Raw genomic sequence first — 23,768 nt, 5'->3', positions numbered from 1 at the left:
GCCATATCAGCTATGTTTTTTAAAAGGTACTAAATGAGGCTGAATGAACTGTTTTGCTGCCAGACAAGGCTCCACTGATAGCCAGGTGTAGCAGTGGTAAGACGTTGGGATTGCTGTTGGGACAGCTTTATGTAGACCCAACATGTAACAGTTTGTGGGCACAATTTGTCACCGTTATAGTGCAATTAATGTATTGTGTTGTGTTGTATAGTGGCTTTGATTGCATGCATCCCCCAAAAATGCTTGGCGTTTGCCCCACCAACATTTACATGCTAAAATCACCACTGCATACTAGATAGAGCGTTTCACACCAGGGTTCTGTTCATCAGGGCACATCGTAGCAAAATGAGCATTCTGATTGGACAAGTTAAACTATTCCCTCGTGGTTTTTAATCTGTTGTCTTCCATTTGGGTTCTGAAGAATGCCACACAGGTTGTGGTAGGCTGACTGTTAAATGGGCCAGCGGAAAAAGCGGAAAGCTAAATAAAGTATTTTTTCTTACTAATTAGTTTTGAGTCTCTGGAAGAATCAAATAATGAGGAGAATGAAATAAATGGCACCATCATCTGTCTTTATCCTCAGCTTAGAAAGGATATCTAATGAGGATGTGTGTGCGTGTATGTGTACATGCGTGTATTTGTGTGTGTCATGAACACCTGCTCTTTCCATGACATAGACTGACCAGGTGAAAACTATGATCAGATTTTTAAGCCTTGAGACAATTGAGACATAGATTGTGTATGTGTGCCTTTCAAAGGGTGAATGGGCAAGACAAAATATTTAAGTGTCGTTGAACGAGGTATAGTAGTAGGTGCCAGGCGCACCGGTTTGTGTTAAGAACTGCAACGCTGCTAGGGTTTTCACGCTCAACAGTTTCCCGTGTGTATCAAGAATGGTCTACCACCCAAAGGACATCCAGCCAAATTGACACAACTATGGGAAGCATTGAAGTGAACATGGGCCAGCATCCCTGTGGAACGTTTTCGACACCTTGTAGAGTCCATGTTCCGACGAATTGAGGCTGTTCTGGGGGTGAAACTCAATATTCTTTCTTAATGTTTGATATACTCAGTGTATATCCATGCATTCATCTTATTATCAAAGTCCCAGTAAATGAAGAGAAACTACAAAGAAAAAAGTAAATTTCTAACATACTCTCTAGTCTATTGTCTAGAGAACCTCAGTGAATGTGGAGACTCCTCCTGCTCTCTGTGATTTCCTACATTAAGGGACCTGATCACCAACTGCTCCAGTGGAGTCAGGCTGTCTCTAATCACTCTGGGGTAATTGGAATTTGCAGAGGTTGGTCGTACTGCTTGGATAAACCTGTATTAATCCAGGAGGCGTTCAAGTCGAAAATAGTCTGTTCTCCTTTGCACCCTGAGAGAATGAACTGCATTGCATTAAACTCCTTATTCTAACAAGAATGTGAAAATGACAAAATGAATAAAAATATGCTCTATATGGTCTGAAGCAGGTTTAAAATGAGAAGAATTGGGATTCTCTTTTTCAATTGAATTTTGGGGATAAAAATGTATACAGTGACCATAAGGGGCAAAGTAGATTTGGGGACTACAATAGAAGCAGTCATGGGATGAAAAGGAATGTGGGAGAGAGACATACAACAGAGAAAGAACTAAGTGAGAGATTGAATCATCTTAGTCTAGTGAGGTGCCGCTAGAGATGAAAATGAGAGGCGGACAGAGACAGGCAGCATATATGTGAGAGATGACTGGGGATAGCAGAGAAATGGCGAGAGAAATGTCTTGATCATCACATCAAAATCCCTGGGCTCCACCGAGATCTCTCTATCTTCTCTGGCTTTGGTCAATGGCTTGATCGAAAATATTAAACCATACATTTCCCCTAGCTGACCTTACTGTTGAAAGATCTACTGGTCTGAAACATCCACTGAAGTCATATTTTGTGTCATCTTTGATAGTTTTTAATGTATATTGATGATGTAGTTAAATGTACATTAGTGTCCATATTAGGACATCTGAGATTGAAGCAAGAGTCCTGCTGAGACTGAGGCTGTAATAATAAGTTAGTTTGTTTATAAATGATGTCTCTGCCTGGCCGGTTCCCCTCTCTCCACTGGGATTCTCTGCCTCTAACCCTATTACAGGGGCTGAGTCACTGGCTTACTGGTGCTCTTCCATGCCATCCCTAGGAGGGGTGCGTCACTTGAGTGGGTTGAGTCACTGACGTGGTCTTTCTGTCTTGGTTGGCGCCCCCCTTGGTTTGTGCCGTGGTGGAGATCTTTGTGGGGTATACTCGGCCTTGTCTCAGGATGGTAAGTTGGTGGTTGAAGATATCCCTCTAGTGGTGTGGGGGCTGTGCTTTGGCAAAGTGGGTGGGGTTATATCCTGCCTGTTTGGCCCTGTCCGGAGGAATCATCGGAAGGGGCCACAGTGTCTCCTGACCCCTCCTGTCTCAGCCTCCAGTATTTATGCTGCAGTAGTTTGTGTCGGGGGGCTAGGTGAAGTCTGTTATATCTGGAGTATTTATCCTGTCTTATCCGGTGTCCTGTGTGAATTTTAAGTATGCTCTCTAATTCTTTCATTCTTTCTTTCTTTCTTTCTTTCTTTCTTTCTTTCTTTCTTTCTCTTGGAGGACCTGAGCCCTAGGACCATGCCTCAGGACTACCTGGCATGATGACACCTTGTTGTCCCCAGTCCACCTGGCCGTGCTGCTGCTCCAGTTTCAACTGTTCTGCCTGCGGCTATGGAACCCTGACCTGTTCACTGTGATTACTATTATTGGACCATACTGGTAATTTATGAACATTTGAACATCTTGGCCATGTTCTGTTATAATCTCCACCTGGCACAGCCAGAAGAGGACTGGCCACCCCTCATAGCCTGGTTCCTCTCTAGGTTTCTTCCTAGGTTTTGGCCTTTCTAGGGAGTTTTTCCAAGCCAACGTGCTTCTACACCTGCATTGCTTGCTGTTTGGGGTTTTAGGCTGGGTTTTTGTACAGCACTTTGATATATCATCTGTTGTAAGAAGGGCTATATAAATACATTTGATTTGAAATTTGATTTGAATGAAGAAGTGGCTTGACATTGTTAGCTAGAATTTGAACAGAGCCCTTAGCCGTGGTATTTTGGCCATTTATAGTGGGTCTAATCCTGAATAATGATTGGTTAAAAGAGCATTTCAGCTGGTGTTTATTCCACAAGTTACCACCGGCTAAGTCTATGACATTTAAATGCCTATGTACCCTGTTCCATCTGACTGCGCAATCCACTGTCTCACCAGTCCAGGCAGGGAAGTTATAAACTTGCTCTCCACTACAAAAAGCATTGAGACATTATCTCACAATAATTTTAGACTAACATGTTGTTTTAAACAGCAGAGATTTGTATAAACCTTGCTGTCTGTCTTTCCGACATTTGCAAAATTATTTCATTATTCAAATTGGATCTCCAATTGTCCCATTGTAATGAACGTGTATTGGTCGGGAGTCGGGTCCGAGAGAGAGAGGCAGGCAGGGTTTCTCAACCAGCCTAAATCACGAATAAGCTGCCATTATTTTTATGGATATATACAAATAAATGTCAATTGAAAAAAGGTCAAACAAAACGAAGTGCAGCTAGTATTTCCAACTTCAGTTTGAAGTTATTGTGTTAGCTGTGTTGTTGGCTAGCTCCTCTGAACAACAGTGTCCTGACGAGAGAGCACATTTTCTATACCAGGCGAATTAGCTCATTGTTATGGATGTTTCCAAATAAATGTCACTAGAAAACAGCTTAAACAAATGCAGCTACTGTTGTTATTCTGTCAGCACTGTTCGACGAGACTGTAAGTTATCCGTAGTTGGCTAGCTAGCAAGCAAGGGACAAGAACGTTGCCAGCCAGTATGGCAATGGAGCATTTAGAACGAACGACTGGGTGGCGTCTATAGATACAGAACAAAAAGAACGAAACAACTGCATTTAGAACGAACGACTGGGTGGCGTCTATAGATACAGAACAAAAAGAACGAAACGACTGGGTCGTGTCTCTAGCAACCCTAGATTTGTGTCGGGACTATATCTTGTGGAAGGATGAAATAGTAAGTAAATGTATTAATCAAAATAACGTATTTCATGAAAATATGTCGGATTATTTTAATATGTTGGTAACCCGTTGTATAAAAGTGATAATGCCCTCAAGGCCGGTGTTTGTTGGATATATTGGCACGGTTTGCCGGCCCTCAACTTGGTCTCGGGCCTAACAACATCCGTGCCAATATATCCAACAAACACGACTTCTCAGGAATTATCACTTAAATATTACAAAACCCGAGGAGCCTTATTGCTATTATAAACTGGTTACCAACGTAATTAGAGCCGTAAAACTAAATGTTTTGTCATACCCATGGTATATGGTCTGATATACCATGGCTTTCAGCCAATCAGCATTCAGGGCTGGACCCACCCAGTTCATACTTTAGAATACCCTTATCCAAAATGAAGTACTATGTAATAAGGTAGCAAGTACATGCAGTTATGACATACTTGCCACTTTCAATATCAAGTGTACATAAAAATAAATAAAATTGTTTCAAAAAAAAATTTGCCGCTGTGCTAAGTACAATACAGTAGCCTGTAATTACTGTACTACAAAGTTAGTGCCACTATAATTTAAAGAATTGCTAAAAAGACGCTTCTCACCAAACGTGAGATAGTTATATCATCTGGGTGAAGAATGTAACTAGGGGGCATTTTTGCTTTCGTGCTTGGTTGGAACTGCAAATTGTGATATTATTATTGTCTATTTTCATCAGTGTTTGTATTGTTTAAATAGATTTGAACAGGCACAGTGACGGTCCGACTGAGCCTAATAAGGTGTGGATGGCACTAACTCAATGGGTGCATTCCAAATGGCACCCTATGCCTTATAAAATATGGGCAACCCATGGGCCCTGATTAAAAAGAAAATAGTGCAATAGAAAAGGAATAGGGTGCCATTTGGGAAACAGTGACACACGGTCTTGTTCCAAGCTGTCTGGGCCACATGGTTTCTGTGATCTAGCTGTTTCTTTATCCCAGAAGCATCTGCCAAACCATGCTCAATGTCACACTTCGCCTGACCTCAGCTCTACACACTTGCACGGATGCGCGCATGCACGTACACGCGCACAAGGGTGCCCGGCAAAGACTTACACACAACGTGACACTGTGTCCATAATTATGCAGTCTGTTGGCATGAAAAAGGCCCTTTTGAATATTATTTCCGTTATTATGTGACTGACACAATGGATTACCACCGAATACAGACACATGGTGCCAATATTGTTCCTTCCACGCCACATTCAACAACCCACGTTGGAAAGGGCAGAGTCAATATCGTTCCCCTTTGTTATGGACAATCGGACGAGCACAATTTGCATAATTTGCTTGACTGGATTATCAATGTGTAACATTGCGATGCAGCTAAACTAGCCGTGTTGCAAAGCTCGACGGTTACCAGGACTATGGCATTTTTCTCTTTCCCAGAACTCCAGGACTCGTGTGACACCCTGTTCTAACATCCCCCTCTTCTCTCCTCAACCCCTCATCGTCCTACTCTCCTTCTCTCAACCGCTCTCCTTTCCATCCCCATCCCCCTTTCTCCTCTTTCCCTCTCTTCTCCCCCTTTCCTCTTCCCAGCTCCTCTCACTTCCCCCTCCCCTATCCTCTCACCTACCTTCCCCTCTCACACCTGCTCCCCTTTCCTCCAGACCCAGTCTCTCACACTAGGGCAAGCGCTGTTCATTTGACAAACATGCCCACGGCTTTCGGGGGGGCTTGAGAATGGTAGAGACATTGTGTGTCAACGATTCTTGAGTCTCGCAGGTATCAACCTTGGTCTCGATTTATATCAAACCTCTGTGTACTCTTGAACCTCTGAGTTAACATCAGTTCGCTAGCTTATGATAACGACACTTCAAGGAGGAGTGACTGATCTGCCCCCTAGTTCTGTTTAGAAATTCTCTTTGGACTCTACTCTCACATAGGCATCAATATTTAGTTTTGCGTCTAAGTTTTTGTTCATAAAGACAAGAGCAGCAGTCACGACTCCTTTCCACTGCAGATATACTTCTTTCCTTAGTCGTCCTCCCTCCACCACAGGCAGGGTTTACATCTACTGCATATACAGACCTGGCATCAGTTTATCCCAGCCGAATCTAAACCTCAACCACTGTGGAGCTAAAACACCAAACTGATCTCAGCTCCTACACGATAGAAACCTCAACCTGCATTGCCACGAAGCGTATATGCCTCGTCCTGTTTAGTTAACCTTTTACCATCGTGATGCAGCTAATGTGGATATAGCTGCAGGCCTTCTGAAATTAACATGTGCTACTGTTATATCTGTCTTGTATTGTCCAAGCAGGAGCGAGAGGCAGCCATTAACTAAGAGGAAGTGATGGACTGTCACGCCCTGACCTGAGATATCTCTGTTTTCTTTATATTTTGGTTAGGTCAGGGTGTGACTAGGGTGGATTACGCTAGCTTTTGTATTGTCTAGGGGGTTTTGTATTGTCAATGGTTTTTGTATGTCTAGGGTTATGTAGGTCTAGGCATTTGTATGTTTATGGTGGCCTGATATGGTTCCCAATCAGAGGCAGCTGTTTATCGTTGTCTCTGATTGGGGATCATATTTAGGTAGCCATTTCCCCTTTGGTGTTTGTGGGTTCTTATTCTATGTTTAGTTGCCTGTCTGCACTATTTCATATAGCTTCACGTTTCGTTCGTTTTGTTGTTTTGTTAGTTTGTTCAGTGTTCTTTCTTTATTAAAGAAGAATGTACGCATACCACGCTGCACCTTGGTCCGATTCATATGACGAACGTGACATGGACGGTAATTCCAGAGAGAGGGGTTTCAGAAAGGGAGAATGCTATGTTTTCTACAGCGCCTTCAGGAAGTACTCACACCCCTCGACTTTTTCCACATGTTGTTTTGTTACAGCCTGAATTTAAAATTGATTGAATAGAGCTGTTGTCACTGGCCTACAAACAATATCCCATAATGTCAAAGTGGAAATATGTTTTTAGAAACTTTTACAAATTAATTAAAAATTAAAAATGAAAAGTATTCAAACCTTTTGTTATGGCAATACATTCAGGAATAGAACTGTGCTTAAGAAGTTACATAATACATTGCATGGACTCATGCTTTTTGAAAGACTACCTTATCTCTGTAACCCACACATACAATTATCTGTAAGGTCCCTCAGTTGAGCAGTCAATTTCAAACAGATTCAACCACAAAGACCAAGGAGGTTTTTCAATGCCTCACAAAGTCGGGCACCTATTGTTAGATGGCAATACATAAAACAAAACAAAAAAGCCTGGTTCAGTCTGTCTTCCACCAGACACTTGGAAACAAATTCACCTTTCAGCAGGTCAATAACCTAAAACACAAGGACAAATATATACTGAAGTTGCTTACCAAGACGACATTGAATGTTCCTGAGACTCCTAGGTACAGTTTTGACTTAAATTGGCTTGATAATCTATGGCAAGATTTGAAAATTGTGGTTTAGCAATGAATCAACACCAACTTGACAGAGACTGAAGAATGTCTTAAAGAATCATGTGCAATCCAGGATTACACACAGCTGTAATTGATGCCAAAGGTGAAACTAACATGTATTGACTCAAGGGTGTGAATACTTATGTAAATTTGACATTTCTGTGTTTATTTTTCAATATATTTATAAAAAAATATTTTTTAAACATGTTTTCACTTTCTCATTATGGGGTATTGTGGGTAGATGGGTGAGAAAAAAACATACATTTAATTGATTTTGAATTCAGGCTGTAACAACAACAACAAAATGTGGAACATAATACTTTCTGAAGGCACTGTATGTGTACACTTTGCCTGCGTGGAACAATTCCTCAACCCACAAAGGCATTGGATGATAGAAAAGCACAGAAATGGGGCAGGAGTTGACTACATAAATTCAATACATGATGATGATTTAGCAAATGCTCTTATCCACTGTGACTTACAACAAACAGTGCATTCAACTAAGGTAAAACATCCACATCACAGTCATCGTAAGTAAAAACCTTCCAAACCGATAACGACAATGACAATTACTTCTCACAAATGGAAATGAACCTTTTAAGATGCTTCGTTACTCCCAGAAACCTCATTACCGTCATCATTGTTGATAGTCCGGATATGACTCAACATAACACAATATATATTCAAAAAGACACCTTTTGAGATACATAATTACCAACCATAGATTCTCCACCATTCGTGTACTATTCCTGTTTAAGCAGACCTCATCTGACAATATGTGAGCGGATTAATTTCAGAAGCCTTTGTGAATTATTCAGACAACATCAGTCTGCGAAGTCATTGGTGACTGATTAGTTATTACTCTTGCTGTAGAAGGACCCCATTAGTTCTGTTTCCCATCAAAGGATATTAAATGCTCTTGCATGGCTTTACATCATCAGCAGGCCATGGCTGATGAGGGCCTCAGTGGACTAACAGCATCACTGCACCGGAACATCAAGCCGTGACGCGGCTCAAACGAGAGCTGAGGAACTACTTTGATAGGAACTACTTTTGATAGTAAAGCTTCTCTTGTCTGGTGTAGACACCTGTTGACGTGTGACACTGATGAAAACTGACAATGATGGACTGATCCAGCCTGGTTTGTGTTTCTTTTTAGATGCTTGTGGAATACGATGAAAAGGCGAAGGGATTTTTAAAAAGGTCCTATGAAAGGGCTACATTAACACATGGTGACATGTAATCACATAAGATTTCAGTAACAAATGCACTTCACTTTTTACATATTGTCACGTTAATAAAATAGGTTTCATCCTGTGGATAGGTGTTGCGTGCTCGAACGTCGTCAGTAATGTCTTCAGTACTATCTACTGTTTTCAGCTTACCCTGTATTTCTCACAATAGTCACATCTCCCAAATCATTTGTTCCAGAGATACTAAGCAACACCATACTATAAGATGATTCCCGGTAAATCCGTTCAGTAAACTCCTTCCAGAAGAGCAGTAGCTGCTCATTGTAATCTGTGCATGAAAATGTCAAGAAGCGCGTCAATTCCTATTCATGAATTATTGAGAACTCGTGGGAAATATTGCCAAAGTGCATTGCCATGCAAATGAGATGATGGCTTTTATGCGCCACCACTAAAAATAGATGATGATGTTCAGCAAGAAATAGACAGAAAGAAAGAGGGTGTGGTGGGGGGAGAAGAAGAGGGGGAATGGTGGAGGGAGGAGTGGGAAGAGATGGAAAGAAAGTGTGGGGGGGGCAGAAAGCGAGTGGGGTGGGGAGAAGAAGAGGGGGATTGGTGTTGGGGGAAATGGGAGAGAATGAGGGAAAGAAGTTGGAGGGAGAGACTGAGATAAAGGTACATATAGGGGGTTAGAAAACGAATGGCTATCTCGTCAATTTGCAAAGAAGAACTTGGCGAACTTAGCTAACGTCGACTCCGTTAGCTAGGTTGGTTATAATGTCGTTACGTGTTAGCTAGCTAACGTAGCTAGCTAACTTACCGGTTGCGCAGTCCCTCTACCACCGTCTCTCCTATCATGGATGACACCTTCTCCTCCAGCTGGTCCACATGAATGGTCTCTCAGCTCTTCTTCTTAGCAGCCGACCTGATGTCGGACCACTTTTTTTTAAGGTGTCGCTGTCCCTTGCCATACCCCCGATGGCAGAGACAGACCTGGCCACTCTCGCCCATCTTGTCTTTTTGGTCTCTGCAGTGACCCCGCAGTTATCAAGTCTCCCCAACAGCAACCTTTTCCTGGTTGCTATTTCCTTCACCATCCCTTCAAGCTCTTGTTTTCTGAAGTTTTTATTGCGGTGATGGTAGAATAGAAGGGGGAAGTGATGGTGGTGGGGAAATGTACAGACAGAAAAGGGGGGGAGGACAGAAATACAGTAGGAGGGATATAGAATGGAAAGAGAGAGGCAGGAGAGGCAGGAAGAAAATGAATAAAAAGCATAGCCTTTGAAATGCGACGTCGGAAGAGCTCGAGAGGAACGTACAGAGAGGGTGGGAGAAAACGAATGAAAACGATAGAGGGGAAGATGAAAAAGAGAGAGAGAAGCTCCATGGGTGAGATCATACAGTACATTCTTGAAGGTTTTTATAAGCCGCTTTGTGAAAAGAGGTGATTTTAAAGGATGACTGTGATGGGAAAAAGGTGGAGAGGTGGAAACGTTCTGATCTCTGCTCTGAGAAATCCAACTCATCTTTTCCCCCAAGGATTAGTTTCGATATAGGCTTTGGGTAAATAACGTTGGCCCACATCTTGGACAGATGAATACATTGATGATGATACCATATGTCCTTTTTCACCTCGTAGAAAGACGCAGTCTGTCAACCTCTGGGATCTGTTTAATCATGGTAAAAACAGTGCATCTGCTTTCAAAAAAATGTAAAGTTATGTTGTTTCTATGCAGCGTGTTACGCTAAATATGCTCAGAGAAATGTACGGTTCTGAATTAATGTTTGGCAAATGAATCCTGATTTATGCCTGTTCTATACATTACGCCTACAAGACATTACATTATTTCATCCTACAGTACAGATACATCCCATGAATATGACCCGGAATGTAAAGAATGTATATAGGTTAAGCATACTTTATGTTGTCATGAGTCGAGAGATGCACTAAAACCACGGTCGATATACCACAAGGAACCGCTGTCAAGATACGTGAAGGGAATTGGTCTTTTCACATTTCCCTTTTTTTTCTTAGCTAATTTCTTTGGACTGGCCAGTCCTGATCTAAGATCCTTCACTTTCTTCAAAGAGCTTCTCAAAGGTACGCTGTGTCGCTCGGAATTACCATTTGTCTGTTAATCTTGACAGCTAGCCGCCAAGCAGTGGAAAGAGAACCTGATCAGAAATCTAATTCCAGACGAACATCCACATCTCTCAACCGAGAGTTCTCGACATCAACCTTCTAACAGAGTCGGTTTTAAAGAGGTAGAAAAGGGTTGAAATCTAAATTAGCATAGATTTCCATACCGAGGAACTCAACATGTGTTACGCTCAGGCTAATTGCATTCCTTCCATCACTTCTGAATGATTAAGAAATGACAGATGTGCGTCAAATGTGTTACAGGTGGCCCTTTGATGTGGAAAATAGCATGATATTAGGCCTATATGTTAAGGTGTCATGTTCGTCGTAGTGAGGAGACCAAAGCGCAGCGTGATGTGAATATATATTTTTCTTCGAAGACGACTGAACACGAAGAACACAAACAAACTATACAAAATAACAAAACGAACGTGAACGCTATAAATATGCAGACATGTAACATCAATAACCCACAAAACCAAAATGGAAAAATGGCAGCCTAAATAGGATCCCCAATTAGAGACAATGATAAACAGCTGTCTCTAATTGGGAACCAATCCAGGCCACCATAGACCTACCTTACCTAGACAAACCAAAACCCCATAGATATACAAAAACCCCTAGACAAGACAAAAACACCCATTCCACCCTCGTCAGACCCTGACCTAACCAAATAAAGAAAGAAAACAAAGACAACTAAGGTCAGGGCGTGACATAAGGCTCTGGGGGGGTGGTTCCACGAATCCATGCTCTGCCTGCATGATTCTGGATTAGCGAGTTAGAAATGGACTCAGTGATAAATAATAATGATAGTGGAGTCTGCATGTGGGAGTGCCCTCCATCACCTGTGTGTGTGTGCGCTTGGTTCACCTAAATCAAGTTAGACTGTTAGTCCCTCGAAGAGCAAAGGTGTATGGAAGAAATATATATGGGGTTGATACCATACTCTGGAATGGTTTATCTTGCCTGAGTATAATGTACATTGATAATGGCCAAGGCATCAGTGAATTTGTTTTTCATCATGCTTCTGGCGTTTTTTTGTAGAGATGCCATCAGGTATGATCCAGAGATTAATTAAAGATGACCTGCATGTCAAACCTCATTCTAAATAAAACCCTACGACAGAGCTGGCATATGCCTCAAGGATTAAAATAACCACTGGGAAATAAAGAGTTATACAGTTGACTGTATGTGTTTTGGCTGGTGGCTAAAACAATGGCTGTAACGATCGTCCTGGGAAGAAGGAGTGGACCAATACGCAGCGTGGTAAGTGTCCATGTTAATATTTATTTTAACTCAGAACACTAAGACAAAATAACAAAAATAGACCAACATGAAACAGTTCTGTCTGGTGCAGAGACAGAAAACAACTACCCACAAAACCCATGTGGGCAAGAGCTACCTAAGAATGGTTCTCAATCAGAGACAACGATAGACAGCTGCCTCTGATTGAGAACCACACCCGGCCAACCAACAAAGAAATACAAAACATAGAACACAGAACATAGAATGGCCACCCCAACTCACGCCCTGACCAAACCAAAATAGAGACATAAAAAGGATCTCTAAGGTCAGGGCGTGACAATGGCTCTCTCAAACAGACAGGAACACACACATTTTCAAACTCACACAGGCCCTGCTTACAAAAGACAGGCACCTGTGGCAATTAGCCACTCCCACCAATCAGCCACTACAATGAGCAATGCAATTAACTGGAACTGTTTGACACAGACAGCGCTGGCTATAGATGAAATTAATGATGAATTGAAGTGCAAAGTAAACGCATTGCTTTTACAATAAGCTAAAGTTTCACATGTCAATAAATGCTTTGAATAAATATGTTTCAAAATAGTCATTGATGTCGCGTTCACGTGCTAGTCGGAATGGTCATTTATGTCTCGTTCACATGCATGTCGAAACTAAGAAGCTCCGAGTATAACTACAACCAGTTAGCAAGTTGGACATTTCAGAGTGTCCTAGTTCAGACTAGCAAACGTGACAATAGTCCACAGTGAAGGGCGTCCCTTCACAAACCCCCTCCTTCAAAATGAAATGCCTTTTGTTAGTACGTCACATAATCCATTACGGTTGGCAACTACCCATACCAGATAACACAAACTGGTGCTTCTTTCAATTAATCTCAACCAAACTATAGGTAAATATAATACAATTACATTGTCTTCTCATTTCAAAGCACCGGTAAATGCTAGGTAAATGTTGGATTGTAAAATAAAGGATAAACAATTCTAACACAGCTGGATCATTCTTTGGACAATTCAGACAGTGTTTCCTGGTGATTTGAAAGAGGCATACTCAATTTTGAAAAGTGTAATTGATATTCAAACTGACTTTTAGAGTAAACAAAGTCATTCTCGAGTGCAATAACACATCCATAAAGTTGACAGACCCATTTGAGATAATACACTGTTGTTTCTGTACAGTTGTAGATTACCAGGAGTCACACCAGGGGTAACTCTGTTTCTCCCTTTCCTCTAAAGTACTTTGAAGACCAAAGGAGACATCGCTTTAGAGCCTTAAAACGCTTGCTGCATAGAAATTAAGTTATTTTATCTACATTTTAACAAACAGAAAATTGAGCTCTTGATACCTCCAGCACCAAAAACATTCAGTCCGACATTTTCACATATGAATCATTCCCATTGTGGATTTGCAGATTTTGAATAGTTAAAAAAAAAGGCATTAAGAATATCAGTTCAGCCTGTTTCAATTTGAATCCCCGGTTGGACCATTACACTTAGATGGTTCCACCAGGGTGGTGTATAAAACAGGCATCTGGAAGTGAAGTCCCATAATAGTTCTCCCGAGTAGTTAACTACATTGGCAAAGTTCATTGCCACACAGTGCCCATGTATAATTAACTTCGGCAACCGCATAAGCCGCTGAGCTGGTGATTCCAAGGTACTTTACTCATCCCTCGTGGGCCTTGTAGATGAAATAGTTTTATAGACTTTTGGATGTTACAAATGAGCGTTAATGGACGTTTAAATGTCAAACACATATTTGTAGCCTCCTTTACACCTTTTCTGTCTGCGTCTCGGAGCCAAAAAAACAGAGAAGCATTGGCTTGGGTTGGCAGTGCCGAGAACAGATGACTTAATTTATTTAATTTCGCAGCCACTGGAAATAACCGAGCCTGCCAGAATTAATGAATCTCAAAAATGTAATGAAATCATGATTATTTCAGAACCATTTCCCCGCTGTTTCCTCCTGAGGTCTTCGCAGTCGTCGCTGTGTGTCTCGCTGCCAACTTCCAGCACCAATCTGAGGCTACATCCACTACAACCATAAATCATCCCGAAGCAAAGGTCTTGGAGCTAATAGAGAACAAGCATTGCCCTATTTTCAATTCACTGGTAGCTGTTTTTCCAAGGCCTACGACATGTCATTGATATGGCACACTGATGGCCCCATGTTCCCTTGCTATTCAAGATGTGCATCATTTTGCACCTTTTCGAACCAATAGCCTTAATTAATTGGCTGATTGATTTTTTTTTGATTGATTCACTGATGATATTGTGCCTTCACTCTCATACCTGTGTGGCATATGCTGAATAAATCAATAGTAAAAAGAACAAGGAAGAAATTAAGTTGGGCCCAACAACTAATTTTCAAACACTCTTGAAGTTGAAGACAAAAGAAAACGTTTGAACGTGTTGAGAAAAAAGTTGGATTACTTGAGAATTGGGAATATTTGATTGAAGACCAAATGTTGAAAAATGACAAACGAAACGTGTGACTTTGATGTCCACTGAATGGGAAAGATGAAACATAGTGAAAATAATATTAGCCTCGGTTTCTGTCTCTTGTTGACTGATGTCTGTTGGTGGATGATTGCTGCTAGTGTGATTGACGTCATGTTTTCTCAACACTGTTTTTAATCCATCTGTTCTTGAGTGGAACGTACATTTTTGATCTCTCAAGTCAACATTTTGACCAAGACAAAATAATATATGTTTTTTTTTTTTTTTTTTTTGAGTTTATTTTTACAGGGACAGTGCACATTAATCAACGTTTCAGTAAAAGTGCCGGTTTTAGCCAGCCGGCTAATTTTCAACCGCAGTACCTGGGCAGGTTATTAAAAACAATTACAATACAGACAATCATTGAGCAGTGAGCACACGCAGAGCAACATAGGACAAGCAAGACGTAGCATACAGACAGAGCATCATAGAATAAAAAGCAGCAAGACAAAATTCATAAAAGCAACAAAGTGTTTCCACACCTCACAAGTTACAGACAACAGACACGGAAAGCGGCAACACACAGCTAGGGACCATGTTCACAAATCTGATTGACCTTTAGCCATGTTCAGTGCCTGTTGAAAGTAAATGAAGGAACCATGGGGGAGCCTGAGAAGGAATGGTTTGTAGAAGGAGTAATCCAATAGAATACTGCCTCCTTGATGTCTATTTAGTCTTCCGTGACATGTGCAAGGTGCCTTTAGATATGCCTGATGAAAAAGCTGCTGACCTAAAGCATTTCATCTGTGAAGGCGAATATATTCATTTAATGACGGTGTCCAAAAGACTTCCCGATAGACAACATAATTGACGCGTTACAATATAACTTAACACACTTACAGAATGACACTTTTGTGTATAGTAGGAACGCGTCTCTAATGGTTTGTTGTGTCATTTACAAGAGTCGGTGTGGTGTTGACCTCATCAAATGCCCTGAGGCTCGTCAGACATTCACTCCTCTGCATGGTGACAGTGTTGGGGAACATGAGAGGTTGAGGGTTGCGTCCCAATAATATATGCTTTCTCCCGAAGTGTACATTTGTTCACTACACATCTAAAAGCATTGGATGGTTGGAGGCATGGGCTAGATGGAGTTTCCATGTGTCTTATACCAGTCATTTCCTTTCAAATCGGTGAAGGGAAGTGAACAAGTTTGTGGAGATAATAGGGACAGAGGCTGAAAGTGAGCTGAACTTTTTCCTGATGTTTGCTCCTGTTCAGGGGACATTTAATGAGTCCCTACACATCTCTTCGGGGTCCTACTGACAGAAAAGCAGCTGCAGCCATACAGCTTTATTAGAGCTCTCTGAAACACACTGAAGGCTCAAAAGGATCTAGCAACAGATCAATTCACAGCCACATGATAACTCAGCAATGTTGCAACTGTGCTACATAACACAGCCATTGTACATACATTGAGTGTACAAAACATTACAAACACCTGCTCTTTCCGTGACATAGTCTGACCAGGTGATAGCTATGATCCCTTATTGATGTCACCTGTTAAATCCACTTCAATCAGTGAAGATGAAGGGGAGGAGACAGGTTAAAGAATAACTTTTAAGCCTTGAGGCAATTGAGACATAGATTGTGTATTTGTGCCATTCAGAGGGTGAATTGGCAAGACAAAAGATTTACGTGCCTTTGAATGGGGTATTGTAGTAGGTACCAGGCGCACCGGTTTGAGTGGGTTTTTTACACTCAACAGTTTCCTGTGTGTATCAGGAATGGTCCACCACCCAAAGGAAATCCAGCCAACTTGACACAACTGTGGGAAGCATTGGAGTCAACATGGGCCAGCATCCCTGTGGAACGCCTTCGACGCCTTATAGAGTCCATGCCTCGACAAATTGAGGCTGTTCTGAGGGCAAAAGGGGGTGCAACTCGATATTCTTTCTTAGTATTATACTCAGTGTATATGCATGCATTCCTTAGTATCAAAGCCACAGTAAATAAAGATAAACTACAAAGATTAAAGTACAACTCCAATATACTCTATATACTCTAGTCTATTGTCTAGAGAAAACCTCAGTGAATGTGGAGTGCTCCAGTGGAGGCAGGCTGTCTCTAATCACTGTTCTGAATGTAAAAGAGGGTGCAACTCAATATTAGGAAGCTTTTCCCCTCTGTTTTTTTGTATACTTTTGTACGACAGGTAATAGGGCATTGGGCCACCATGAGCCAGAACAGCTTCAATGAGCCTTGGCATACATTCTACAAGTGTCTGGAACTATATTGGAGGAACGGGACACCATTCCTCTATGAGAAATTCCATAATTTGGTGGTTTGTTGATGGTGGTGGAAAACGCTGTCTCGGGCGCCACTCAAGAATTTCACATAAGTGTTCAATTTGGTTGAGATCTGGAGACTGAGACAGACACACACTTTAAACCCCCTATGCTCCTTTGAGACCCCTCTTTCAAAGTCACTGAGATCTCTTCTTCTAGCCATGGTAACCAGAATAATGGGCAACTGGACATTTGTATACATGACTCTAAGCATGGGATGTTAATTGATTCATGAACCACACCTGTTTGAAAGCACCTGCGTTCAATATACTTTGTGTCTCTCAGTGTTTCATTTATTTGGGCAGTTATTTTATTTTACCTGCATCTGGGTAATGGCTGTTCATTCTTTATCCATATTTTTGAGTGTTGTGCAACTCAGCTGGGTACACACAATTAACTGTCTGAACCCCCACTACCATTAGGTTCTATGACCTTTGACCCATGGATGACATCTTACTCTAGGGGCAAGGTGTATTCCATGCTCTCTCTCTCTCTCTCTCTCTCTCTCATCAGCGTCTCTTCATCTTCTACCTCTTCTGCCATTCTTAATAATGATCTGTCTCTCTGTCTGATGTGCGTGTTAAAGGGCTGCCAGTCACAGAGGGGTCTGAGGTCCCAAAAGATTTCGGGGACAGGCATGTTCAATGCACTGGAAGAAGCAAGGCCACCCTGACAGATAGAATGTGATGAGACACTCGCAAGGCTGGACAGTAAGTCTTTACCAACCCTCAACAAACAGAAACAGACATACTGCATGGAAGGCTGGACAGTAGTTCCTTAGTCTGGAACCTCAAGAAACTGTCACTACAGTGGGACAGTCTCTGAGTCAATTAGACTGTGGAACATGTCTGTCACTTCAACTTACCACATTACAGTACTGCAAATGGATCTTTAGCTTACTTTGATCAAAGTTCCATTACTGTACAAACACCTTTAGCTACTTTTAACCCTTTGAAACTTACGTTCACATATTTGTGATCATTGTTGAGTGGCACCCTGCAAATATGTGATTGGAACAGTAGCAACAGAACGTACGGTGCAACAAACACGTCTAAATAGCATTGTTGTCTGAAAAGCATGTGAATCATATTTTGTACTGATGGAAAACAAATGTTTTCACAACTTTATCCCTCAATTTCACCTTTTGCGTCGTAAAAGGTAAAGACGAAGTTCATCATCCAAGCATCACATGGAACACATCCACAGCCGAAATCATTCCATAAACCAGTCTAAATAGCAGGTGGCGCAGACAAAAAAAACGAAACAGAAGTTAGCGACTTAACAGCTAGACTTGTTTACAGTGTGCCACATCTCTGGTGAATGTTTTTCGAAAATAATATACAGTGGGGCAAAAAAGTATTTAGTCAGCCACCAATTGTGCAAGTTCTCCCACTTAAAAAGATGAGAGAGGCCTGTAATTTCCATCATAGGTACACTTCAACTATGACAGACAAAATTAGAAGAAAAAAAATCCAGGAAATCACATTGTAGGATTTTTAATGAATTTATTTGCAAATTATGGTGGAAAATAAGCATTTGGTCACCTACAAACAAGCAAGATTTCTGGCTCTCACAGACCTGTAACTTCTTCTTTAAGAGGCTCCTCTGTCCTCCACTCGTTACCTGTATTAATGGCACCTGTTTGAACTTGTTATCAGTATAAAAGACACCTGTCCACAACCTCAAACAGTCACACTCCAAACTCCACTATGGCCAAGACCAAAGAGCTGTCAAAGGACACCAGAAACAAAATTGTAGACCTGCACCAGGCTGGGAAGACTGAATCTGCAATAGGTAAGCAGCTTGGTTTGAAGAAATCAACTGTGGGAGCAATTATTAGGAAATGGAAGACATACAAGACCACTGATAATCTCCCTCGATCTGGGGCTCCACGCAAGATCTCACCCCGTGGGGTCAAAATGATCACAAGAACGGTGAGCAAAAATCCCAGAACCACACGGGGGGACCTAGTGAATGACCTGCAGAGAGCTGGGACCAAAGTAACAAAGCCTACCATCAGTAACACACTACGCCGCCAGGGACTCAAATCCTGCAGTGCCAGACGTGTCCCCCTGCTTAAGCCAGTACATGTCCAGGCCCGTCTGAAGTTTGCTAGAGAGCATTTGGATGATCCAGAAGAAGATTGGGAGAATGTCATATGGTCAGATGAAACCAAAATAGAACTTTTTGGTAAAAACTCAACTCGTCGTGTTTGGAGGACAAAGAATGCTGAGTTGCATCCAAAGAACACCATACCTACTGTGAAGCATGGGGGTGGAAACATCATGCTTTGGGGCTGTTTTTCTGCAAAGGGACCAGGACGACTGATCCGTGTAAAGGAAAGAATGAATGGGGCCATGTATCGTGAGATTTTGAGTGAAAACCTCCTTCCATCAGCAAGGGCATTGAAGATGAAACGTGGCTGGGTCTTTCAGCATGACAATGATCCCAAACACACCACCCGGGCAACGAAGGAGTGGCTTCGTAAGAAGCATTTCAAGGTCCTGGAGTGGCCTAGCCAGTCTCCAGATCTCAACCCCATAGAAAATCTTTGGAGGGAGTTGAAAGTCCGTGTTGCCCAGCAACAGCCCCAAAACATCACTGCTCTAGAGGAGATCTGCATGGAGGAATGGGCCAAAATACCAGCAACAGTGTGTGAAAACCTTGTGAAGACTTACAGAAAACGTTTGACCTCTGTCATTGCCAACAAAGGGTATATAACAAAGTATTGAGATAAACTTTTGTTATTGACCAAATACTTATTTTCCACCATAATTTGCAAATAAATTCATTAAAAATCCTACAATGTGATTTTCTGGAGAAAAAAAATCTAATTTTGTCTGTCATAGTTGAAGTGTACCTATGATGAAAATTACAGGCCTCTCTCATCTTTTTAAGTGAGAGAACTTGCACAATTGGTGGCTGACTAAATACTTTTTTGCCCCACTGTATGTGTCAGCTAAGCTAACAGTGGCTAAATGATGTATTATGGCAGCCATGTTTGTTCATGTTTGACAAGCGAAAACTCTCTAATCCCAGAATGCCATTAACTATAAAATGCAAATAAACAAAGTCAAAGATGGCTGCGCCCATTCTGCATAAATTGGTCATACAATTAGATCTGATCTTCATCTAAGTGACAACAACAGACAAACCCCGTCTGCTTAAACTAATAACACACAAATTAATGTATTTTTCTTGTCTATATTGAATACATCATTTAAACATTCACAGTGTAGGTTGGGGAAAGTATGTGAACCCCGAGGCTAATAACTTCTCCAAAAGCTAATTGGAGTCAGGAGTAAGCTAACCTGGAGTCCAGTCAGACAAGATTGGAGATGTTGGTTAGAGCTGCCCTGCCCTATAAAAAACACTCACAAAATGTGAGTTTGCTATTCACGAGAAGCATTGCCTGATGTGAACCATGCCTCTAAAAAAATAGATCTCAGACGATTAAGATTAAGAATTGTTGACTTGCATAAAGCAGGAAAGGGTTACAAAGGTATCTTTAAAAGCCGTGATATTCATCAGTCCACGGTACGACAAATTGTCCATAAATGGAGAAAGTTCAGCACTGTTGCTACTCTCCCTAGGAGTGGCCGTCCTGCAAAGATGACTGCAAGAGCACAGCGTGGAATGCTCAATGAGGTTAAGAAGAATCTTAGAGTGTCATCTGAAGACTTAAAGGATCCTCTGGAACATGCTAACATCTCTGCTATACGTCTACTATACGTCTACTATACGTAAAACACTAAACAAGAATGGTGTTCATGGGAGGGGACCACGGAAGAAGCCACTGCCGTCCCAAAAAAATATTGCTGCACATCTGAAGTTAGCAAAAGAGCATCTGGATGTTCCCCAGCGCTACTGGCAAAATATTCTGTGGACAGATGAAACTAAAGTTGAGTTGTTTGGAAGGAACACACAACACTATGTGTGGAGAAAAAAAGGCACAGCACACCAACATCAAAATCTCATCCCAACTGTAAAGTATGGTGAAGGGAGCATCATGCTTTGGAGCTGCTTTGCTGCCTCAGGGCCTGGACAGTTTGCTATCATTGATGGAAAAATCTATTCCCAAGTTTATCAATACATTTTGCAGGAGAATGTAAGGTTATCTGTCCATCAATTGAAGCTCAATAGAAGTTGGGTGTCCAACAGGACAACGACCCAAAACACAGATGTAAATCAACAACAGAATGGCTTCAACAGAAGAAAATACGCCTTTGGAGTGGCCCAGTCAGAGTCCTGACCTCAACCCGATTGAGATGCTGTGGCATGACCTCAAGAGAAGGATTCACACCAGGCATCCCAATAATATTGCTGAACTGAAACAGTTTTGTAAAGAGGAATGGTCTAAAATTCCTCCTGACAGTTGTGCAGGTCTGATCCGCAACTACAGAAAACGTTTGGTTGAGGTTATTGCTGCCAAAGTAGGGTCAACCAGTTATTAAAACCAAGGGTTCACATACTTTTTCCACCCTGCACTATGAATGTTTACAAGGTGTGTTCAATAAAGACATGAGAACGTATAATTTTTTGTGTGTTATTATTTTAAGCAGACTTTGCTTGTCTACTGTTGTGACTTAGATGAAGATCAGATCAAATTTGGTGACCAATTTATGCAGAAGTCTGGGTAATTCCAAAGGTTTCACATACTTTTTCTTGCCACTGTATGTACAGTATGAATTAAAGGACCATTCCAATCTCATTTTCATTATGTCCAGAACAATACCACAATATCAGTGTCTACAAAAAAAATTATGAAAATGTGCCGTTTTCATATGTGAAAGTAAAAAAGCTCTAACCGATGCCATGAACAAAAGTTCAAACATTTTTAAACAGTGATTTTCAAACACTATGAGATTCGCGGTGACATTGGGGAGCAAGAAAATACCCGACCTCTGGCTAAAAACCAGTTGCAGATCTAGAAAATCACAGTTTTTGTTTCTTTTAATTCTACCCTTTGATGTCACGGAAAAGCATTTTTTTTTTACCTTTCTTCTTATCTTTTTAACCACGGATCATAGAAGCGAGACGTTTTCACATATGTAGACATTGGTGCGAGGCTGGATATAATGAATATGAGGTTGAAAAGTTGAGGAATTGCCCTTTAAACCCCTTCAATGGAGTAACCCTTTCCTTTTCACCAAATAGACAGGGCATGTTGATAGACCCTCTCTCCACCTCCGCTATGACATTTATTCATTCACCGCTACACTCTAATTCACTTTAATCCCAATTGTTCACTATGAACAGGTAATGGCTCGGACTGTCCAAACAATTAGTCATGTCTTTTTCTCCATTAATGTGATTTGTAGTGGAGCCGCGACATGGTTGAATGGGGCGTCCTCCAAATGGATTAATTTTACACACAATAAACCTCTGTCAAAGTGCTGCAACTCAAGGTCCTGTGTGGTTCAGTTGGTACGGCATGGCGCTTGCGACGCAAGGGTTGTGGGTTGGATTTCCACGTGGGGCCAGTATGAAAATGTATGCACTCACTACTGTAAATTGCTCTGGATTAGCGTGTCTGCTAAAACGACAAAACTGTGGGGACAAACCGTGGATGTTTGTGGCCTATTAGTAGTCGTACGATAGCTTTTTTTTTAATGCTGTTATTTTATTTGTATTGTTATTATTAAATCATTGTTAGTATTATTAGACAGTAATTTACATATTATTCTTGCGTCTAAGTATTGTTTGTTTGTTTAGTATCATTTGGACAGTCTTGAAATTTCCTCTTGGAAATGTCTAATAAATGTCTAATGTCTAATAAATAGATACTGCTTGTATAAGTCCTGCTACAAGTTGCTATAAAGTGGATACTGGGTACTTGAGCATGCTGGTGTTTTATTGTTAGGCAGGTTTGTGTATGAAGGGGGGATTAAGGGTGTGAATAAGAAAGAGAATGTATGCGTGCATTTGCGCCTGTCTCTTTGTTTAGGCATGTGTTTAGTGTGTATACAGCACAGGAGGCTGCTGAGGGGAGGACGGCTCATGATAATGACTGGAATGGAGCCAATGGAATTGCATCAAACACATGGAAACCATCTGTGTGATGGGTTTGACACCATTCCACTCATTCTGCTCCAGCCATTACCACAAGTCCTTCCTCCACAATGAACGTGCCACCAACTTTTCTGTGGTATGCAGTGTGTGTGTGTGATGTGTTTCCTACTGCTGCAGTCTTCTTGGAGTCTGAGGAGCGGATCTCCATGAGCACTAACTCAGTCTGCCTCCTCCCTCTCTCCCTCACTCCCTCCCACTGCTGGAGGATAAGGGAAGAGTAATCGATCACCAACCAGGCCCAGACCACAGTGTGAATCCCTGTCTGTCAATACAGGATTCTCAAATGCACACAGAGACGAGACACAGAGAGCTGATCCCTGTTTACAGTCCAGCAGATGGATCGACCCACCATTTATATTGGATGACGCAGCAGTACTCAGAAATGTGAGGAGTCACTACAAAATATAATCAAATCAGGTGTATTGATCCCATAGACATATTTAGCTATTGAGGGTGTAGTGAAGTGCTTGTGTTCCTAGCTCCAACAGTGCTGTAATATCTAACGATACGGTGGAAAATAAGGATTTAGAGAAAAATAATGGAAAAACGTCATAAGAGATTAGGCTGCTCATCTATTTTTACTCTGTGGGGATTTGTGCTTGGGGAGATAATCTAATATAGGTAATTATTGTCAGTTGTCTGTTATGAAGATTCATGGAGATTTTTCGCTGTGCTCTCGGCCCAAACTGCCTGTGAATGCCTTCACACTCTGTTAAATAAATCAAAGCAATTCTGAAACAGAGGAACAGTAAGAGCTACATTCACTCAAACCAGTATTGCATTAGTTTTAGGTAGTGGCATGTTAAA

This window comes from Salvelinus namaycush, chromosome 8 (assembly GCF_016432855.1).
Source record: "Salvelinus namaycush isolate Seneca chromosome 8, SaNama_1.0, whole genome shotgun sequence".
Taxonomy (NCBI): Eukaryota; Metazoa; Chordata; class Actinopteri; order Salmoniformes; family Salmonidae; genus Salvelinus; species Salvelinus namaycush.
The sequence above is the reverse complement of the archived record's forward strand: the minus strand, read 5'-3'. Positions refer to the sequence as shown.